At 44.0% G+C, this 21,874-nt stretch overlaps 1 protein-coding gene across 3 annotated transcripts in view; it reads right to left on the bottom strand.

The window, feature by feature from the left end:
• ncor2 (nuclear receptor corepressor 2) overlaps positions 1–18,088 on the bottom strand; it is an 87,929-nt gene extending 69,841 nt beyond the window's left edge. For 2 of the 3 annotated variants that reach the window (XM_053504657.1, XM_053504659.1), the window contains exon 1: positions 17,652–18,087. The gene's annotated coding sequence lies outside the window, so the exon portion shown is untranslated. Of the gene's footprint in view, positions 1–17,651 lie in introns of all 3 variants that reach the window. The other variant, XM_053504658.1, reaches the window with a different exon arrangement.
• Between the last annotated feature and the right edge of the window lie 3,786 nt (positions 18,089–21,874).

Genomic DNA, 21,874 nt, shown 5'->3' with positions numbered 1-21,874 from the left:
GAAAAAAATTACTCAAACACGGACTAAAGAAATTCTGTGGAATGAGAGAAAGGTAGTAATGTGTGTGTGAGACAGAGAGAGAAAAAGAGAGAAGGAGAGAAAAAGAGAGGAGGGGGGACATTCTTTTATTATGGATTAATGCTTTGGTTACCATGGATGGTGGAAGAAAAAGAGAGAGAGAGGGAGAGGGAGAGAGAGGTGGATTAAATTCACTCAAAGGGCTCAAAGACAAAGTACTGCTGCGGAATGAGAGAGAGAGAGAGAGAGAGAGAGAGAGAGAATAAACACAGACAGGAGGGGAAACACATGCCCTGGCACGGATACAAACACCCACAGGCAAGAGCACTTGGCCGTCTGCCAGCAGCACAGATGAACTCATTCACCCTTCTCTCTCTCTCTTCCTCCCGCTCACTCCCTCTCTCCATTCTTTCCTCCCTCCCTCCCTCTCTCTCCCACTTTCTCTTTCAAGGCTCCGTTACAGCAGCGGTGCAGGAAGTAACAAAACATTTCCAACACCGCCGCATGGTCAGTAACACGCAAGCACGCACGCAGGAAGTAACAAATACTTCCTCATGCCAAATAAAACAATAAACAAACAAACCAATATATTTACATTCTGTTAAAAAGTCAGTGCTTGTGACTCAATACTTATTTTTAGTAAACAAACCGTTTTTTTTTTGTTGTTGTTTCTAAATCTTTTCCATGAAAATACCGTGACTGTGCTGTTTAAGATTTCAGTGAATTGTCTGGTTTCTGTCGTTAACCAATCGGCATGGGTAGTTCTCTCTCGTTAACTGTTCGGCGAGGGTAATTTTATCCCCATTATTCTTTGCCAGGAGCAGTTTTATTTCGTTAACTGTTCGAAACGGATAATTTTATCTCGTTAACTGTTTGGTGTGGCAAATTTTATCTTGTTTGTTTTTTTTTTGCTGTGGTTAACTGTATCTCGTTAAATATTCAAATTCTTATCTTGTTTCTTCTTTGCTGTGGGCAATTTTATCTCGTCAAATGTTCAAAGCTGATAACTGAAGCTGATAATTGAACACTGGTTATTTTTTTATCTCGTTTATCCTTTGCTGTGGGTAGTTGTATCTCGTTAACTGATAAAACTGAGTATCTCATTTATTTTCTTGGCCTGGGTAGTTTTATCTCACTAATGGCTCTGCAAGGGGAGGTTTATCTTGTTTATTGTTTGACGGGAGTAATTTTGTCTTGTTAACTGTTTAGCATGGGTAATTATCTTGTTAAATGTTCACCGCTGCCAATGTTTATTTCGTCGACTCTTTCGTAATGTTTATCTTCTTAACTGTTTGGCACAGACAATTTCATCTCGTTTAGTGTGGGTAATTATATCTCGTTTGTTGTTCGGCATGGACAATTCTATCTCGTTAAATGTTTGGAGTAGGTAGTTTGATCTTGTTTATTGTTCTGAGAATTGATTAATGATTTTTATCTCGTTAATCCCTTTGAGTGGGCAACTTTGACTTGTGCACTGTGTGTGCGACAAGCAGCAGTCTTTTTATCTCACACAGATCGTCACTGCTTTCTCTTTTTATCAACTGATTCGTGATAAAAGGAAGAGGAAATGAAATATTAGCACCTTTTCGATTAGATTGTATTGGAATTTTTCAGATGAGACGTCGGTGCTGAATGCGGGACATTTCAGATCGTTTTTCTTTATCTCTAGGGTTTATGTCACAGCGCTCACTCGCTCTCCATCTTTCCTCTCTCCGGAGATTATCGAGCACGTCTGAGATCTCGCCGCATCTTGTGCTCATGTTTCATCTCGCCTCTCTGCCTCACACACACATGACTATATCACTATTCCAATCACCCGTATTTCAAACTCACACACTCCTCTGCAATTAAAAACAGAGTTGCTTTTTCCCCACTCTCTCACACACACACACGGATGCACTGAAAGAAATGCAGGCTTTTGTTTTTATTGGGATCGATTCCTGTGTCTTTCACCGTCTCGACGTTTTACAGCCCAGATCCCACTCAGAGAGCTAATTATATGAAAAACCACACGGTGCACAACACTGAGAGAAGGAGGAGGAGGAGACGCTGATGCACTTGGGCTAATGAGCTAGGATTAGCACTCTCTCTCTTTACACACTTACATAAGTGGCAGTACAATTAAGTACACTACTGCATGATTTAAAGCTGCAGTCAGAAACCCCGTGGCGTTGAGTTTATACGTTGCGACTGGCAGCGGGGCCGCGTTTTGGTGTTTACAGCAGCGTGAGGATGAAAACGTCTCGCGGAACGTCACTACCTATTAGCGTGAGCTTGCACAACACTTAAATGCACCATTAGCAATTCGACACACAAGGCAAATCAGCTAAGCATTTAACACACAGCGACTCGGAATTAAAGATCCAGGAACAGAACTAGGGCAGAAAACTAAAATTAAAAATAATAATCCTCACCTAAATCATTCTGTTGCGCCGAGTTCTCTACAGAACCACGTGCGTGAGCTAAACTTTAATTAGCGGTAAACACCAGAAAGCTGATTTGCTCATAGCGACACCTACCAAAAAAAAAAACCCATAAAAGGCAAATAAAGCTGAAAATCATGACGAAACTGACATGACGTAAAAGCACTTTTTTACACATAGCAAGGAGCTATCTGCCGGCGTTCACAAACAGATCACATGATATGGAGAATAACGTTGCTTTCTGTCGCCCCCTTGAGCATGGAGTTTTATTACCGCCAGATAAGCAGTTATAATGTTACAATAGCTACGTTATCCTTCGTGTTAATATAAGTATATAATGCTCACTCGTTTCCAAAGGAGTAGCTTTGTTCTGCCGGGGTAGATTTGTTCTGGATTTGCTTTCTATGACATCCGTATTAACAACTGATAAATAAGTTCCTAATAGATTTAATAAAGATCACAATTGTTTTTGCGATGTTGGTAATTAAATTTATGCTCCTCAAAGATGAGTGTTTGAAATGTAACCTTAAATGGATTAAATAAAATACTGTATATAATAAATATCCCAAAATTATTATTATTTTTATTTCTAAACAATCTAAGCAAATATATATGGATGGGACTCACGAAACGATATTATCACAATACGTCTGCGTTGATTACATTTTTATCGCGAGTCTGTATCACGATTTTCTAAATATCACAAATCGATATTACCTTTTTTGTTTGTTTGTTACAATGTTAAAATAAACTTTAATAATAAACACTTTGCTCCTCCCACACTGGATGATGTTCTGTCTGCTAATGTGTGGATAGCTCAGAGTGCACCACCTGCAGGATTATAAAGGAACTGCTACATTTTACCACCCCAACTATAAACATCAAAAATAAATTAATGATGTATGATGATGATGAATGATAAATGAATTAAAAAAAAAAACACACTGTTTTTGCGCAAGTCCTCGTCCCAGCGAACCCTCTGAGCTTTTTACAGGTCGCTAGGAATGTAAACGTGTGGTGGTGGTGGTGTATAAGGGAAGTAAAGCGTTACACTGCACATGCCTGTGGTGAAGCTCTGCCCTCATGGACCCGCCTCTCCGTCCTTGAACACGGCCGCTTACGCAATTACAGCACCGAGCGCGGCTCCAGCTACAAACACGCTAATCGTAAACACCCGGTGAGAAAATGACTCTGGAGAGTGTTTGGCTCTGTCTTTTTTCTCTCTGATACACACACACGCGCGCACACACACACACACACACTCTTACTTCACTGATGTTTCGGTGAACATGTGATGAGCAGATCTCAGAGAGAATCAGCCGCTGTCACAGCGCTACGGCCTTTCATTCATCAGCCTCGAGCCTGCCAAGTGGCCCAGAAACATTCCAACTCACTGTGTCACTCTCACACACACACACACACACACACTTCTTTAAAGACCGTGATTCTCTAAAGAATTTGTTGGCTATTTTCGTCTGTCAGTATGTTTCAATACAGGATCATTAACCACACATCCTGCTTACTGCGCGCACAGACACACACACACACACACACACACACACACACAGAGTTAATTCCACATCAGTTGGTCATCACTGTTGGTAAGGTTCTCCATGATGTTTGCGTGTGTGCGTAGGTTCACTCGCACTCTCTTGCTCTTTCTGTCCACTATTGTGGAGCTTTGTGAGATTTGACCCCTGGAGGTCACTTAAGGTTAAATGTCAGGGACAGCTGTCTGGCCTTCTGACACTCCTCTCTTTACAGCATTCAAACATCATACACACACACACATACATTACATTACATTATATTATATTATATTACATACATACATACATACATACATACATATACATACACACACACACACACAGAGAGTAAGACATAAAGAGATAAAGACATACAGAAAGAGACGACAAACAGAGACACAGGGAGAGAAACAAAGTGAGACAGGGAGAGAGGGACAGAAAAGGACAGCATGTAAAGACAGAATCCACACTCACAATGACACACAGACTCGTTGCCACAGGAAAGGGCAGAAAAAATGCAAGATTGAATTCTCTCACACACACATATACACACACATATATACACACAGGCATGTGTGTTGCATAAGAGTGCTGTGAATGACTCGTCACTCAGCAAGGGATAATCTGCATTAATCCTCCCCTCTCTCATAAGTGTGTGTGTGTGTGTGAGAGAGAGAGAAATGTTTCACATCCTTTCTTTAGGGCCTGTGTCGTATACACACACAGGAATCTGAGGAGAGGACCGAGGAGAGGACAGAGGGACGAGAGTATCAGAAAATCACTAGGAGTACGACAGTTCCCTCACAAAGTAGTAAATAAATAAACAAACAAATAGCAACGTAAAAGAGTTTACACAGATGACACGGAGACAGTCATAGGAAAAAAACAAAGGAAACAATAAGAGCGCATCAGGTATCTGTGCCTCTTGAACACAGCCATGTTCGCTGACTTCTACACACACACAAACACGCTCGGAGCGCTGCAATAAAAGTGTGTGTAGTGAAAGCAGAGGACGTCTCGGCCCTTTTGTGCGCCGCTCAGCTTCAGACGGTTATTTTTCAGCGTCGCTGGAGCAGAAAATAAAATTACGCCGCTCAAGACCTTCGACCCCCCCACTTAGCGTCGTGGAATGTATATGTTCACCGAGCGGGTCGGCTCTCGCGCTACGCTGCGCCGCGAAGTGCGGCACCACGCCTCTGATCCTCTTCATCTGAAAATCATTCAGCCTTCATTACGACTGAAAACCTGAGGACCTGAGGTGTCCACCACTCTGTCCCACGTACACAGAGATAGAGACAGAGAAACAGAGAGAGTAAGGCAGAAATACAAAGGGAGTCAAACAGATAGACAGACAGTGAGACGGGCAGACAGACAGATGGACAGTGAGATACGGACAAACAAGGACAGGAAGACATAAGGACAAGGACAAAGAAAGAGAGAGGGAGAGAGAAAGAAAGCAGAGGATGAGGATAAGGATGGACAGAAAGACAGGCAGACAGATGGGCAGCTGGACAGCCAACGGAACAGAGACACCAACAGGCAGATAGGTGGACAGTGAAATATTAACAGACAAGGACAGAGACATAATGACAGAGAGAGAGAGAGAAGAAAAGAGGGTAGGATGAGGATGGACAGAGGGACAGGCAGACAGATGGACAGGCAGGCAGGCAACGGAACAGAGACACCAGCAGAGAGACAGATGGGACAGTGAGATATGGACAGACAGGAACAGAGAGAGAAAGAGGAGGATGGACAGAGAGAGCGAGAGAGAGAGGAGGATGGACAGAGAGACAGGAAGAGAAACACAGGGACAGAGAGACAGGGACAGAGAGTGAGGAGATGGAAAGAGAGACCGGTAGAGGTACAGATAGACAGCAGAAGGACAGACAGAGAGACAGATGGAGAGAGGCAGACGAGACAGAGAAACAGAGAGAAAGAGACATGCAGGCAGAGAAAGACAGAGAGAGACAGACAGAGGGTCTGGCAGCAGTGTTATGTCCCATCTGTCTGTCTCTCTGAGCTGTTTGTTCAGGTGTGACCAATTCACAACCAGCATCTTATAACTGTGACTTCATCATCATCATCATCATCATCACCCCCACCCCCACACTGAACAATAACACTCCATTACTAATATCCCTCCACACACACACACACACACACACACACACACACACACACACACACACACACACACACACACAGAGAATAAAGTAGGTCATGCTCGATCAAACTGATGGTGGACCGAAGTGGTGTAAATCGTCTGAATTACAGCAGCTGCCGCCGCTACAGGAAACGCATCATCACCTCCAGACCAATCGTAGCGCAGCACTTGACTCAGCCGCGGTGTAAATCTATTCCAAGCGGACACGGCTCGTCGCCGGCCTCGATTCCCGCCGCTGATATTGAGGACACGCGGGCTGATAGAAAACACGACTCCTCTTCCAGTAACCCGCTGGCAGCCTGCCACATGACTCAACACTCCACTGCGCAGCCGGGAACACACACATACACACGCGCGCACACACACACACACACACACACACACATGCACGCACGCACAGATCATCCCGAAGCACCTGAATCCATTATGTCCTTCTGTTTATCTATAACCAGAGATCATGTGACTGCAGAGTAATCCATTCTCATAACGACTAATGAAAGTCGCTGTCGTTTGTGCTGATGGGAAAAGGTGTGTGTGTGTGTGTGTTGGGGGGGCCTTTCGTGCAACACACAAGGACACATGAGCGACTGGGAGGAAATTAATTATCCGAGTTGAGGGTAAAAACAACACGTCCAGGGTCTGTGGGTTCCACTGAGGCCTGTGTGAACGAAAAAACAATGGGACCGGGGAGACTTGGGAAGTGTGAGACAGAGTCGCTTTTTCCTACGCTGAGAATTCCATCGTTTCCCCCATCAGCCTTAAACCACCCACACACTCGCCTGTGTGTGTGTGTGTGTGTGTGTGTCTGTGTGTGTCCGGAATGCCGCTGGGTCCAGCTCGGTACTGGATCATTACTGGCTCGGCTTACAGACCGGAGTTGCCCCGCGATCCGTACGCATCCCGGAGTTCCCAGAGTTCAGTTTTGCACGTGACCTAAACCTCGGATTCAATACAAAAGTTTAACCACAATAGAGCATTGTGTTTTTCCTCCCGGGTTGCCAGATCACACCGACAAAATCCCGCTTGGGCAGCAATGAAACCTCAATAAAGGCTGATTTGTGCTTCTACGCAGAGCACAGTGAGCATTTATACGTGTGCACTGGTCTGTGTGTGTGAGAGAATGATTCCGCACCACTGTGCTGAATCTCTTCAACACTCTGTGTGTGTGTGTGAGTGAGTGAGTGAGTGAGTGAGTGAGTGAGTGAGTGAGTGTGAGAGAGTTTGCATGCTACAAACAAAGGAGATTGAAGCTGAGCGTTTCATGTTGGAAACTAACAGATGCTGAACAACAGTTGTTTTTATTGAAATTGACTACGACAGAGAAAATATTTACAGACATCATCCTCTCCTCAATCTGGTGTTAGGATTTCAACTCGATTTAACACTCTGAGAGTGTGTAAGGGCGCAGGTCTTGGAAGAAAACACGTGATAGCCTTCAAAATAACTAGTTGGAAGTCGTACCCCTGATGGTAAAGCAGCTATAATTATAGGTAGGAATAAGATACGATGTAAATGTAATACAAATGTAGATGCAAATACACTACACACTGATACTCAAGCGCATGGCAGTTCGCAAACAAAATGTAACAGTTCAGATTTTTACGGATCATTACGGTTTCGCAGGTGGTTGCACTCATCAGGCTTTTTTTTGTGGATAGACGGTCTGGTGCGCTGCGTGAGCAAGCCCCGCCTACTTTTTTCAGCAGCGTCACAACGGTGGCTAACCGAAGATGTTATCCCTCAGAGATATATGAGATCACAGCATTTACACATCGCGAGCTGGTTCGAGCGGTGAATAACTTTACAGTCGAAGATAGAAGTCCAACTAGCGGCATAAAAAAAAATTGCCTCGCATCTTATCGTAGTACAGCATTACAGTGTGTAAGTAATATTTTAGCTAAATGCTAAAAATGATTTTTAGTTAGCTATCAGAGCTCCTCACCTCCTGCGGGTCGGATCGGAGACCGAGATGTTCGACGACTCGGCTGGACTCTGCGGGACGATCGCATCCCTGCTGGTTTCAGTGCATGATTATGATGATGACGATGATGGTGATGATGTGTACCACAACAGAGCCACTATTACAGTCACAGAAGACTGCGGTCTTGTTTTCTTCATGTCAGCGCTCATCAAGCACAGAGATGAGCAGAAAGAAAACAGATCGGTAACACTAAACATTCCACACAACCCACAGAGCTGGCCAAAACAGAGAAATACGCTTTTCCAGAAGGTTTGATTAAATCCGTGTGCCTGAAAAACGCTGCCAGCACTCGGGGGAGCGTGAACAACGGAGACCAGACCAGCGCAGGAACACCGCCTACTCCGGCCAGTTAATAATGGAGCGTTACAAACGCTGAGTGGTGGTGGTGTTTTTTTTTTTTTTAGGGGGGCAGACGCTATTTATACGCCTCTATCCGGAACGTCGCACATCCCAGAACGCAGATTTACCGCTCACTTCATCTCGTGTTTTACACATCATCTACCCACCTATCTGGCTGTTCTAATTTAAGTCAAACCAGGACATTTCTGGCGAATGGAGGCGTCCAAGCAATTGACGTTTTCAGAAGACTTCCAGCACGGTACAATGATGAGACTCTTGGCTGCAGTGCAATGACACATTTGAACAGTGCGAAATTTTTAAGAAAAGCTGTACGTAGATTGAATGACGAGGTGGCTCGGAGCTCACTGTCAATATTCATCCAGTGGAACATCTAATGCTTTAAAAATTGAGTAGAAACTGTACACACACTCGTTCACCAACACCACTTGCACGTTACAGGAACTCGCTGGGAGTCATTCCCACATCCCCTGCAGGACTGTTACACATGCAAAGGAGTCGCTGGGAGGCCGGCGTTTCAGATGTGAAGCAGGCAGTTTGATAAAGAACTTTCTACCTTGATGGTCTCCAAACACTAGTGAAACATTGCATTAGTGTAGCAAGGGATTATATATATTTTTAAAAATGTAAATAAAAAAAAAAAGTTCTAACTAGTACAAGGTAGTACTATCAAAAGTCCCTGCTTGACTCAAACGCTCTTGGTAAAGGTTCGAGTGCCGCTGTCGCGTACAGGATTAATGGCTTAATGACGTCCGTTTTGTGACATTAACCTACTAAAGCAGTAATATTCATAAATATCCGTACAGGTCTCAGATTTAAATACTGATAAATCACAAATAAGTAATAGAGAAATCAGTAACGCTTATTTACGACTGATTTTTTTATATAAAAAAATTATTTAAAAAAAATCAAGTGACTATAAAGTAATAAAAATTCACACACGATAATGTTTATTTGCTTGTAGCTACGTAATGGTGAAGTGTAAATTCCTCTGTCTTTACAGCTTCATCTCCGACACTGGAGACTCCTTCCATTAAACACACTTCCCTACAGTTAATGTCACCACATCAATAAATAAATAAGTGTTGACGGTTTTTTTCGGATGGAACCGTCTGCTGTAGTCCCCGTGGAGGAGCTGTAACCATAGCAACAAGAATGTAAAAAATGAATAGTCGGTACCGTGTGAAACGTTTTTTTTTGTTTTGTTTTTTCTTTTTGTTTTTTTCTGTGCCATCTGGTTAACCACCAGGAATTTAACTGGGCTACAATCGGGGTAGAAGTCGTCATGCGGCGTAACCACAAATTACACGTTGTATTAGCTAGAGTAAATAAAATTGTAGCGTAAGATTTTTATTTTTTTTTCCTCTACACAACAGCATTGGATTCTGGTGATGTTGATCTCTCCTGATCTAAGAGAACATGTCCCTAAAAAACCTGCTTTAGTAAAGAGATCGTATTTTTCTTTCCTCTTAATCTCAGTGTAAACTTAAGCGGGGCAACAAGACGCCACAGTCTTTATTTGTTCCCCAGGCTGTCTTATGTGACACGGAGAACAGGACAAAGCCAGAAGTGCACAGCGTGTACGGTCTTCTAATTCGCACACAGGCCTCGTCGACAGATGATTACAGTAAACAGCTTAAGTCATGCTGATGATTAAAGTCTCATGCCATCGTTAAGAGTAGCGCGATACGAGATCGTGGACGGTACTGAAAAAAAAATAAAATAAATAAGACAAGACCCCCATTTCCGGATTTTTTTATTCCTGTATGGAACTATATAATACAAGTTCATAAATCTAGTGAGAAAACAAGGTTATAACACTAACTTTTCACTTAGGTTTTTACTGTTCCTTAAAAGAACACTTCAAAGTCCATCTTCTCAGCTCACAGCTCAGTCACAGCACTACGTCATCAGTACGAGATTAAGTACGCATGCCAGTAAACCCGTAGGTCAATTAGTATGTAAGCATGGCAGTGATTATGACCTCAACCCAACTCAGCTGCTTTTCCCTTCCTGAAGACAAATCTACAGCAGAAACCTCAGTCAGTACACCAGTCACAACATCAGTACATCAGTCAGTATGTCAGTCCTTACATTGAGTACATAAGTATATCAGCAGTCAGTACATCTGTCCTTATATCAGAACATCATCAGTTTGCTGGTCAGTACATGCCAGGCGGCATATAAGATACATCAATCAGTACGTCAGTCAGTACGCAAGTACATCAGTTAGTACATCAGCCAGTACGTCAGTACATCAGGTAGTATGCAAGTACATCAGTACGTCAGTCAGTACGTCAGGTAGTACTCGAGCACGTCAGCCAGCACACAAGTATGTCAGTCAGTACGTCAGCCAGCACACAAGCACGTCACTCAGTACGTCAGCCAGCACACAAGCACGTCACTCAGTACGTCAGCCAGCACACAAGCACGTCACTCAGTACGCCAGTCAGTACGCCAGTCAGTACGTCAGCCAGCACACAAGCACGCCAGTCAGTACGCCAGTCAGTACGTCAGCCAGCACACAAGCACGTCAGTCAGTACGCCAGTCAGTACGCCAGTCAGTACGCCAGCCAGCACACAAGCACGTCACTCAGTACGTCAGCCAGCACACAAGCACGTCAGTCAGTACGCCAGTCAGTACGCCAGTCAGTACGTCAGCCAGCACACAAGCACGTCAGTCAGTACGCCAGTCAGTACGTCAGCCAGCACACAAGCACGTCAGTCAGTACGCCAGTCAGTACGCCAGTCAGTACGTCAGCCAGCACACAAGCACGTCAGTCAGTACGCCAGTCAGTACGTCAGCCAGCACACAAGCACGTCAGTCAGTACGTCAGCCAGCACGTCAGTCAGTACGTCAGCAAGCACGTCAGCAAGCACGTCAGCAAGCACGTCAGCCAGTACATCAGGTAGGACGCAAGTACATCAGGTAGGACGCAAGTACATCAGGTAGGACGCAAGTACGCCAGTCAGTCAGTACGCCAGTCAGTCAGTACGCCAGTTAGTCAGTCAGTACGCCAGTCAGTACATTGGGTAGTGCAATCAATTCATCAAATTCAAAACAAAAAAATCCATTTCCACAAACACCGACAACAGGGAAGTATGCAGACTTACTGCCGTGGTTGAAATGAAAGATAGAGTGTGAAGCGCTTTGCACTCTATAGTCCACTTCTCACTCTATAATCTTTCATTTAGGGTTCGGGATAAAGCTCTGATAAGCGGCCAGAGCCGTAAACTCAAACGGCGTGGTTGAAATGGAAGAGGGTGAGGAACTCTGGTCTAGCCGCTGAAGAGCTGGCAGGGTGCACGATGCCATGAACATTTCCCAGTTCACTTCAGTGGGGTGGGGGGAAGGAGGAAAGGAGAACGAGAAAAACAGAAGAACGACAGCAAAGTCTGCAACCATTTACACACCAGCGCTCGATCGGAACGAAAAATTAATGATGGAACGTTGTGTCGATGTCTCAGCAGGGCTAGAAGTAAAAGTGGAAACAAAAACCCGAGGAATAGGAGCGATGATTATGTGCGCGCTAATAAACACTAATAAGAGTTTACATAGAAAAATACAGAACATGCCAACTGTCTATTTCCACTATCCGGATTTTTTTTTATTTTTGGTTTCTAACAGCTTTACAATGACATCAGCTTTTCTTTCACCTTTATCCCCACCATTGCCATGACCACTCAGGTCACGATGAGCTGCCCAACCTTATTGCACCACACACACACCGTATACACATATACACACAAACTAATTTAGCTCTGTAGTTTCCAATGACTGTTGCGTCATTCGCAGGCACACACACACACACACACACACACACACACACACACACACACACACACACAGTGTATAATTTTCAATGCCAGTCTGGCATGTCATTTTGGTCTTTTTGAGTGTTTTTTATTTTTTATTTTTTTTATTCCCATTCTGACAGGCCTCCAGTTTCCTGGAAGTGTCAGCAATGCAGCAGCTGGAGGGGCCTGCGAGAGGATGGGCTGAAAAAATTTCACGGCAATGTACGCACCTCCCACACCCACCAGCCTCCAGAGCGCCGAAAGTAAATTAAACTCCAGCTGTGAGTCTGAGCCATGAATTTTGTTCCAGACATAACGTGACACCATTAAAATATAAATAAATTATTTAAAGAAAAAAGGAAATGAAAGTCAATAACGCTGAATAAACTTCTCAGACGTGTTCATAGTGTGAGATCTCAACATTCCCTGCTATTAGAGTTCTCCCTGATGTGACCTCATATAGTAATCATGTTTTGTATCATGTTGCCCGGCTCTGCTGTTCTCTGGAGGGGGCGTGGCTCCGCGGGAACTCATTTACACCGACACAGAAACGGTTTGTTCGGAGGAGGAGAAGTGAAGAAATAGTAAAATACGGGACCTTTAAATGTATCAGACCTGATTAGGCTTGTGCGACATTATTTTAGTAATAACTATATGATTTCCAAACAACTGTATTCCACTTCAACAGGGTAGAACTTTTTTTTTTTTTGAATAAATATTGTATAATAAAAAAATGATTAGATTTAAAATGAATACTGACTTGTCCCGTTTTCTATGCTGGAGCGCTACAGATCGCTCTCTGCATGTAGATGTTTTCTGAAAGCTGTAAGACTCTGTTAAACCCACATATTTACACACACACACACACACACACCAGACAGACTCCCGACAGCTTTCGGCAGCCGTGTGGTTCGACTGACCTTCATCAAAATCAACCCGAACGCATAAAAATAACACAAAATTACAGCGCCCCAGCGTCAGCCAGCAGGTGATTACTCTAATCGCTTCCTCTGACCTTTGAGACTAATTAAACATTTTGTCTGGGTCACACCAACGCAGGAGCAAAAAGAGGAACTCTAAACACACACTCACACACACACACACAGCTTTCTAATAAAAGACTAGACCTGACACTCATACACTCACCACAGCAGAGACTCTCAACTCCCACACACACACACACACACCTCCATTTAAATCCCCTGCGACGCGTGACATTAAAGCGGACAGTCTCCTTGCTGTGTGTCGTTTTTATCGTTAAGCAGCTCATTAACGATGATTAATCTGCGGCGAGCTAAGCGTGTGCACCGAATCAGGATCGCCTGTGTGACCTTCCTCGTCTTATCATCATCAACTAGACACGAGCTGAAGGTCACATGACTTGTTGCTGTGTTTTAATCGTCACACTTGTTGAGCAGCGCTTTGAAGGAGGTCGCGTCGATACGCTACGAGTATCGCGATATTGCGTTTTGTGTTGATTCTAAGACACACATCTGGACGTTCATGCTCGGGCTGAGACAGTGACGGGGAAACGCTCCCACCGTTAGCGGAGACTGAAAGAGCGTCGGGCAGATACCGTCTCCGCGACGATCACGCGCACAGAGCCAGCATGGCTCTCATACACTGCTCTGCAGGCAGCTATTCATCATCTTAATCGACACACACCATTCAGCATACAGCCACTCACTCATTAACTCAGAGACAGAGACAGAAAGAGAGAGAGATCAGACAGTCACACTTCACTGTGCGCAAGAATGAAAGAGACAAAAAAGGAAAAGGAAAAAAAAAAACAGAAACAGTAGGAGAGAAAATGACATACTGACAAAGAGACAAACGGTGACAGAAACTGGGATGGACACAAACAACAGTCAAACAGTCAGATAATAACAGACACAGAGACAGATAAACAAACAGGTCAATGACACACGGTCAATGACACAGAAGGAAAGACAGACAGACAAAGAAACCGAAAGATCAAACAGAAATACAGAGAGAGCGAAAGAAACAGACAGACAAAAATAAACAAACACAATTAAACAGAATTAAAAACACAGACAGAAAAATTAAAGAAACAGACAGAGACAGAACGAACAAAACCAAAAGAAAAACTGTTTGACTGAAACAAAAAAGCAGAAACAGACAGACGGAAAGCTAACATCATTAAACACACCATTTTGGTGTTAATCCGCTCTCAGTGTCTCTGTTCACACCTTGTTTTTTTGTAAACTCTCGGATTAGATGAACAACGTGACTGAAGTTCACACTGAGATAAACAATAACAATGATAATAACAACTTTGAGGTAAATCTTTGTGTTCAGGTGTTGGTTGCCGAGGAGCGCGGCAGATATTCCAGGTGCTCAGAGGCGTCTCTGTGAAGACCTTCACCTTCTGCCTCGAGATTTTTTTATTTATTTTTTTGCCCATGTCTGCAGAAAACAGCTAATAAAATATGGCCGAGTCAGCTAACCGCACTGGAGACGGTGCAGGCTGAGACCGATCCACGCTAGCGCTCGCGTGAGGATTGTCCCGAGCCGCTCATAAATCTATAAGCACGGAGCACTCGAAACTGTACAGGTGACTTTAATCTCTCCTCTTGTAGCATGATGATCCGAGGCGAGGCTAAAAAACATTCGCGTGCAACATTTTAAAAACGTTCCGCGATTAAACCTTAGCCTTTGTCAAATGTTCAAACAACCACTTGCATGAAATAAGCTGACTTTATCCATTTTAAAAAGACCGGATCTGGCAACCTGACACAGAAACACATCCCTCCGTGCGGGGAAAAAAACCTTGAAGGTAACACGGAGAACCTCCGCACTGACTCACCTCTCGTGGACTTTTCTCCGCTCACATTCCAGCGCGTTTAATTATGGTAAAATCTAAGAAATATCCTTTCTGGAAATCGTTATAAATTAAGAACAACGAGAACTCTTCCTAACGCATGGGGCTGGAAAAACGGCGCGCAACATCCGGGATCAGAAATCCGTCAGATCCTGATTTGACGAGCCATGACAGGTTACACGCCTTTGATTTGACGTCGGCTCCGACGCGTTTGTTCTTTTAGCTTGCTTTTGTTGAGCGGAAATACAAACATGCGTCCTAGCAACGCGCAGACGTACACTAAGGCTACGAGCTTCATTGTTTGGTCTAATTTTAACACGACTCTGTGCTCTTCGCTCGTCACTCTCTTGCTGTATATGTATGAAAGTGTGAACGCGGGCCGGGTGACGTTTCGACACGTCTGAGTAGTAGGTTTAACCTTAACCCTAGGGTGTTTGGGGAAAAAGGGAAAAAAAAAAAAAGTTAGGATAATTAATCTGTGGTTACGACACCCTGTGCAGATTAGATGTGCATCTTTATAACTTGAACGTGATCCTAAATTTGACTTAATTTCCTACATTACCCACAATGCTGCTCTGGCACCAGAGTCAAAGATTTACCTCCTACACGTCTGTAAAGCACTGCCCTAACACTCTACCACCGAGTACACAAAAAAAAAACATCAATTCAGTATCGCATTTTTTTCTGTTTCCATATCGCCAACTTAAAACTCTATATATATCTTTTTTTTTTTATTAATCTTTAGGTTATATATGGTTACATTTGAGACAGTAAGATGTTGCATTCCTCTATAATCTTACAGGTGAAGCTTTAAACTGGGTTTTTATTAAATACAAATTTAGTTTTAAAGGAAAGTTCTTACGGTGACATTTCGTAGGGCAAAACTAATTTCCCCCACAGATAATAATCCAAATGCAGTATACCAGTATTACTAACTTCCAACACTATAATCATATTTTTGTATAAAAAGACAACCACAACTTTTAGTGGGGGTAAAAGCGGCCATGACAACGAAGTAAAATATGAAATAAATAAAAATTACACCTCGCCTAACCTAATTTTTTAATTCCTCTTGAAACTTGCTGCTATAAATACCAAACTGAAAGTGGCTCCCTTTTCTTCTTGCACAGAACGTAAAAAAATGTTAACTTGCTTCACTTTGACACAAACAAAGTTTGAACAGCTCCCAGATGTACAATGTAGGTGCGAGTCAGAAATTTTTAGCAAATTTTCAGTTCTTAAAGAGAAAATTTAAGCATGCTGAGGTACCACTGTACTTATGGAATCGCAACACGGATTGAATCGGAGGTATCGTGATATCATATCAGGTCGTCTATACGTTTTTTTTTGTTTTTTTTTTGCTATTTGTTCCATCCACGTGCCTTCTGGGACATCCAGCGACGGGAACTCCCCACCCTGGAGGGACATATCTGTCGTCTGTCATTCACACACTACGGACAATTTGGACGCTGCAAGTCTTTGGACTGTGGAAAGGAACCGGAATATCGAGAGGAAAGCCAACAAGCACGGTGAGAACATGCAAACTCCATGCACACAGCTGAGAAAACGGTACACAGGACAGATTTTACACCCGACTCGGCTGATGGGAGTGGGAATTTTGGAAGTGAATTCTGGAGTGTCCAGGAAAAACAAGATAGATGAAGAGGAGGAGGAGAACAAGTAGTGGGAGGACGACTGCCAGCGATGCCAAGAACACAATAACGCAATACTAACACATACTGGTAGTGTACAGTGTGTACTGGGATGGAGCTCTGACTCCCAAAATGCTTTGAGGAAGAATGAAAAATATATAAACACACACACACACACACACTGTAATACAGGATGCCTTGTGTTTGTGTTATGAACTTAATATAAACTTCATATGAACACTGTGTGTGTGTGTGTGTGTGTGTGTGGTGTAAAACCATTTTAATGGCAAATAAAAAAAAAATACAATTGGGAAAAAGCAGAAACATGTCTCAAATCACTGATCCGTTTAACCGTTAAAACAAACGGTCAAAATAAGACGTTAGAGTTGCTTTTTTAAACATATTTAAATTAACGGTAATAACGGCCCAGACCGCCTGTCTAATCTGCACACGGCCCTATAGCCGTTTAAACTGTCGTGCTATTAGCATATCTTTCAGTTAAATTATTTATATTTGATTTTTTTCAGCCCTATTCGTGCCGAGTTGTTTGCTAACGTTGCTAGCTCACTCCATGACGCTAGCCCTATGCTAAGCTAACGCTCTAATCGCTAAGCTAAGCTAATAGCCGTTTTCTCGAGCTTCATGGCATTAAACAGTTAGCTACAGGTACATCCCGAGGAGAGGAAAAAGAGGTGGAAAGGGTGGAAGGTTCGGGAGAAGAAGAAGAAGAAAAAGAAGACGGCATTAGCATTAGAGCTAGCACAGAGAGAGAGTGAGAGAGAGAGTCCGTTAAGCTAACGTTATGCTAGCTCAAGAGAACTTGTTCAGAAAGGAGATAAAAAATAATGACATTAATGAATTAATAAAGCATAATTTATCATTCTTACCGTGTTTTGGTGTTTAAATGTGTAAATCCAATGTTTCTGGTTGTTTTATTTATTTAGTTTTTTTTTATCAGAAATTAATCCACATGTAGCGAGAAAGGCGTCCTGTTAACGTTAAGCCCCAGCTTTCCCCCGGTCCTCAGAGAGTGTCTATGTATGTATGCGTGTGTGTGTGTGTGTATGTTTGGGTGAATAAGTGATCCTCCTTTCTCCTCTTGTCTTTTTTTATCCACCGTTCCGTCCACTCGCTACGACCCCATCGTGTCCGCTACTCGCTTACAAATCCAAGCAGAAATCCACAAGACGTCCAAAAATATCTGCCCCTGCTTTCCTACCCCCTGCTCCTGCTTTCTGCTTCTTCGTTTTTTCTTTTCGTTTTTTTTTCTCTCCTGCACTGACTCCCGCTGAACGTCAACTCTGTTTCTGTGCCGGCTTAAAGGGACCGGCACAGTTTTTTACCCCGCACAGCACGAGCCACGTCTTAATCGCGTACGCATTTCTTGACATAGAGCACTAGGTAGGGTGCGACTCTAATTATTATCTCATGCCATATAGAGGGCACCCGGGGATATATAAAACGCGACCGGTTTTTTCGCTTCTCTCTGGATGTGACAAATCACAAATCACGCCCATTGACTTTTCTTTTTATTGTAAAACTGTTTATTACGTTTATTCACGTTCATTTCATTGCAAACTATTTTTTGCTTTTGCAAATTGTTGTTTTTATTTTTTTTGGGTTAGATAATAAATAGAGTTGATGTGTTTATTATTTTTCTATTATTAGCATGACTGGAATTAATAACGTCACGGAAATAATAAATAATAATGTGTACCATAGCATAATTCTACAATAAATATTAATAAAATTAATAATGATAAAATAAGGGTAATGATTAGTTTTATGCTTCTGAGGTCAACAGAGAATAGCCCTTTTCAGACTGAATTAGTTTTAAATGAACCAGTGTGGTGCGGAGTGGTGGTGTGTTTTATGGTGTAGTGTAGTTTAGTGTAGTGTAGTGTGGTGCGGTGTAGTTTGGCATGGTGGTGTGTATTATGGTGTAGTGTAGTGTGGTGTGGTGGTGTGTATTATAGTGTAGTATAGTGTGGTGCGGTGTAGTCCGGCGTGGTGGTGTGTATTATAGTGTAGTGTAGTGTGGTGCGGTGTAGTCCGGCGTGGTGGTGTGTATTATAGTGTAGTGTAGTGTGGTGCGGTGTGGTGGTGTGTATTATAGTGTAGTATAGTGTGGTGCGGTGTAGTCCGGCGTGGTGGTGTGTATTATAGTGTAGTGTAGTGTGGTGCGGTGTGGTGGTGTGTATTATAGTGTAGTGTAGTGTGGTGCGGTGTAGTTCGGCGTGGTGGTGTGTATTATAGTGTAATGTGGTGCGGTGTGGTGGTGTTTATTGTAGTGTAGTGTAGTGTGGTGCGGTGTAGTCCGGCGTGTTGGTGTGTATTATAGTGTAGTGTAGTGTGGTGCGGTGTGGTGGTGTGTATTATAGTGTAGTATAGTGTGGTGCGGTGTAGTCCGTCATGGTGGTGTGTATTATAGTGTAGTGTAGTGTGGTGCGGTGTGGTGGTGTGTATTATAGTGTAGTATAGTGTGGTGCAGTGTAGTCCGTCATGGTGGTGTGTATTATAGTGTAGTGTGGTGTGGTGCAGTGTAGTCCGGCGTGGTGGTGTGTATTATAGTGTGGTGTAGTGTGGTGCGGTGTAGTCCGGCGTGGTGGTGTGTATTATAGTGTAGTGTAGTGTGCTGCGGTGTAGTCCGGCGTGGTGGTGTGTATTATAGTGTGGTGTAGTGTGGTGCGGTGTAGTCCGGCGTGGTGGTGTGTATTACAGTGTAGTGTAGTGTGGTGCAATGTAGTCCGGCGTGGTGGTGTGTATTATAGTGTGGTGTAGTGTGGTGCGGTGTAGTCCGGCGTGGTGGTGTGTATTACAGTGTAGTGTAGTGTGGTGCGGTGTGGTGGTGTGTATTATAGTGTAGTATAGTGTGGTGCGGTGTAGTCCGGCGTGGTGGTGTGTATTATAGTGTAGTGTGGTGTGGTGCAGTGTAGTCCGGCGTGGTGGTGTGTATTATAGTGTGGTGTAGTGTGGTGCGGTGTGGTGGTGTGTATTATAGTGTAGTGTAGTGTGGTGCGGTGTGGTGGTGTGTATTATAGTGTAGTGTAGTGTGGTGCGGTGTAGTTCGGTGTGGTGGTGTGTATTATAGTGTAATGTGGTGCGGTGTGGTGGTGTTTATTGTAGTGTAGTGTAGTGTGGTGCGGTGTAGTCCGGCGTGTTGGTGTGTATTATAGTGTAGTGTAGTGTGGTGCGGTGTGGTGGTGTGTATTATAGTGTAGTATAGTGTGGTGCGGTGTAGTCCGGCGTGGTGGTGTGTATTATAGTGTAGTGTGGTGTGGTGCAGTGTAGTCCGGCGTGGTGGTGTGTATTATAGTGTGGTGTAGTGTGGTGCGGTGTAGTCCGGCGTGGTGGTGTGTATTACAGTGTAGTGTAGTGTGGTGCGGTGTGGTGGTGTGTATTATAGTGTAGTATAGTGTGGTGCGGTGTAGTCCGGCGTGGTGGTGTGTATTATAGTGTAGTGTAGTGTGGTGCGGTGTAGTTCGGCGTGGTGGTGTGTATTATAGTGTAGTATAGTGTGGTGCGGTGTAGTCCGTCATGGTGGTGTGTATTATAGTGTAGTGTGGTGTGGTGCAGTGTAGTCCGGCGTGGTGGTGTGTATTATAGTGTGGTGTAGTGTGGTGCGGTGTAGTCCGGCGTGGTGGTGTGTATTACAGTGTAGTGTAGTGTGGTGCGGTGTAGTCCGGCGTGGTGGTTTGTATTATAGTGTAGTGTAGTGTGGTGCGGTGTGGTGGTGTGTATTATAGTGTAGTGTGGTGCGGTGTGGTGGTGTGTATTATAGTGTAGTATAGTGTGGTGCGGTGTAGTCCGTCATGGTGGTGTGTATTATAGTGTAGTGTAGTGTGCTGCAGTGTAGTCCGGCGTGGTGGTGTGTATTATAGTGTGGTGTAGTGTGGTGCGGTGTAGTCCGGCGTGGTGGTGTGTATTACAGTGTAGTGTAGTGTGGTGCAATGTAGTCCGGCGTGGTGGTGTGTATTATAGTGTGGTGTAGTGTGGTGCGGTGTGGTGGTGTGTATTATAGTGTAGTATAGTGTGGTGCAGTGTAGTTCGTCATGGTGGTGTGTATTATAGTGTAGTGTGGTGTGGTGCAGTGTAGTCCGGCGTGGTGGTGTGTATTATAGTGTGGTGTAGTGTGGTGCGGTGTAGTCCGGCGTGGTGGTGTGTATTACAGTGTAGTGTAGTGTGGTGCGGTGTAGTCCGGCGTGGTGGTTTGTATTATAGTGTAGTGTAGTGTGGTGCGGTGTGGTGGTGTGTATTATAGTGTAGTGTGGTGCGGTGTGGTGGTGTGTATTATAGTGTAGTATAGTGTGGTGCGGTGTAGTCCGTCATGGTGGTGTGTATTATAGTGTAGTGTAGTGTGCTGCGGTGTAGTCCGGCGTGGTGGTGTGTATTATAGTGTGGTGTAGTGTGGTGCGGTGTAGTCCGGCGTGGTGGTGTGTATTACAGTGTAGTGTAGTGTGGTGCAATGTAGTCCGGCGTGGCGGTGTGTATTATAGTGTAGTGTAGTGTGGTGCAATGTAGTCCGGCGTGGTGGTGTGTATTATAGTGTAGTGTAATGTAGTGCGGTGTGGTGGTGTGTATTGTAGTGTAATGTGGTGTGGTGTAGTCCGGCGTGGTGGTGTGTATTATAGTGTAGTAAAGTGTGGTGCGGTGTAGTCCGGCATGGTGGTGTGTATTATAGTGTAGTATAGTGTGGTGCGGTGTAGTCCGTCATGGTGGTGTGTATTATAGTGTAGTGTGGTGTGGTGCAGTGTAGTCCGGCGTGGTGGTGTGTATTATAGTGTGGTGTAGTGTGGTGCGGTGTAGTCCGGCGTGGTGGTGTGTATTACAGTGTAGTGTAGTGTGGTGCGGTGTAGTCCGGCGTGGTGGTTTGTATTATAGTGTAGTGTGGTGCGGTGTGGTGGTGTGTATTATAGTGTAGTGTGGTGCGGTGTGGTGGTGTGTATTATAGTGTAGTATAGTGTGGTGCGGTGTAGTCCGTCATGGTGGTGTGTATTATAGTGTAGTGTAGCGTGCTGCAGTGTAGTCCGGCGTGGTGGTGTGTATTATAGTGTGGTGTAGTGTGGTGCGGTGTAGTCCGGCGTGGTGGTATGTATTACAGTGTAGTGTA

The sequence above is a fragment of the Clarias gariepinus genome, chromosome 9 (assembly GCF_024256425.1).
Source record: "Clarias gariepinus isolate MV-2021 ecotype Netherlands chromosome 9, CGAR_prim_01v2, whole genome shotgun sequence".
Taxonomy (NCBI): domain Eukaryota; kingdom Metazoa; phylum Chordata; class Actinopteri; order Siluriformes; family Clariidae; genus Clarias; species Clarias gariepinus.
Note: the sequence above shows the minus strand (reverse complement) of the source record. Positions and strands in the feature narration are given on the sequence as shown.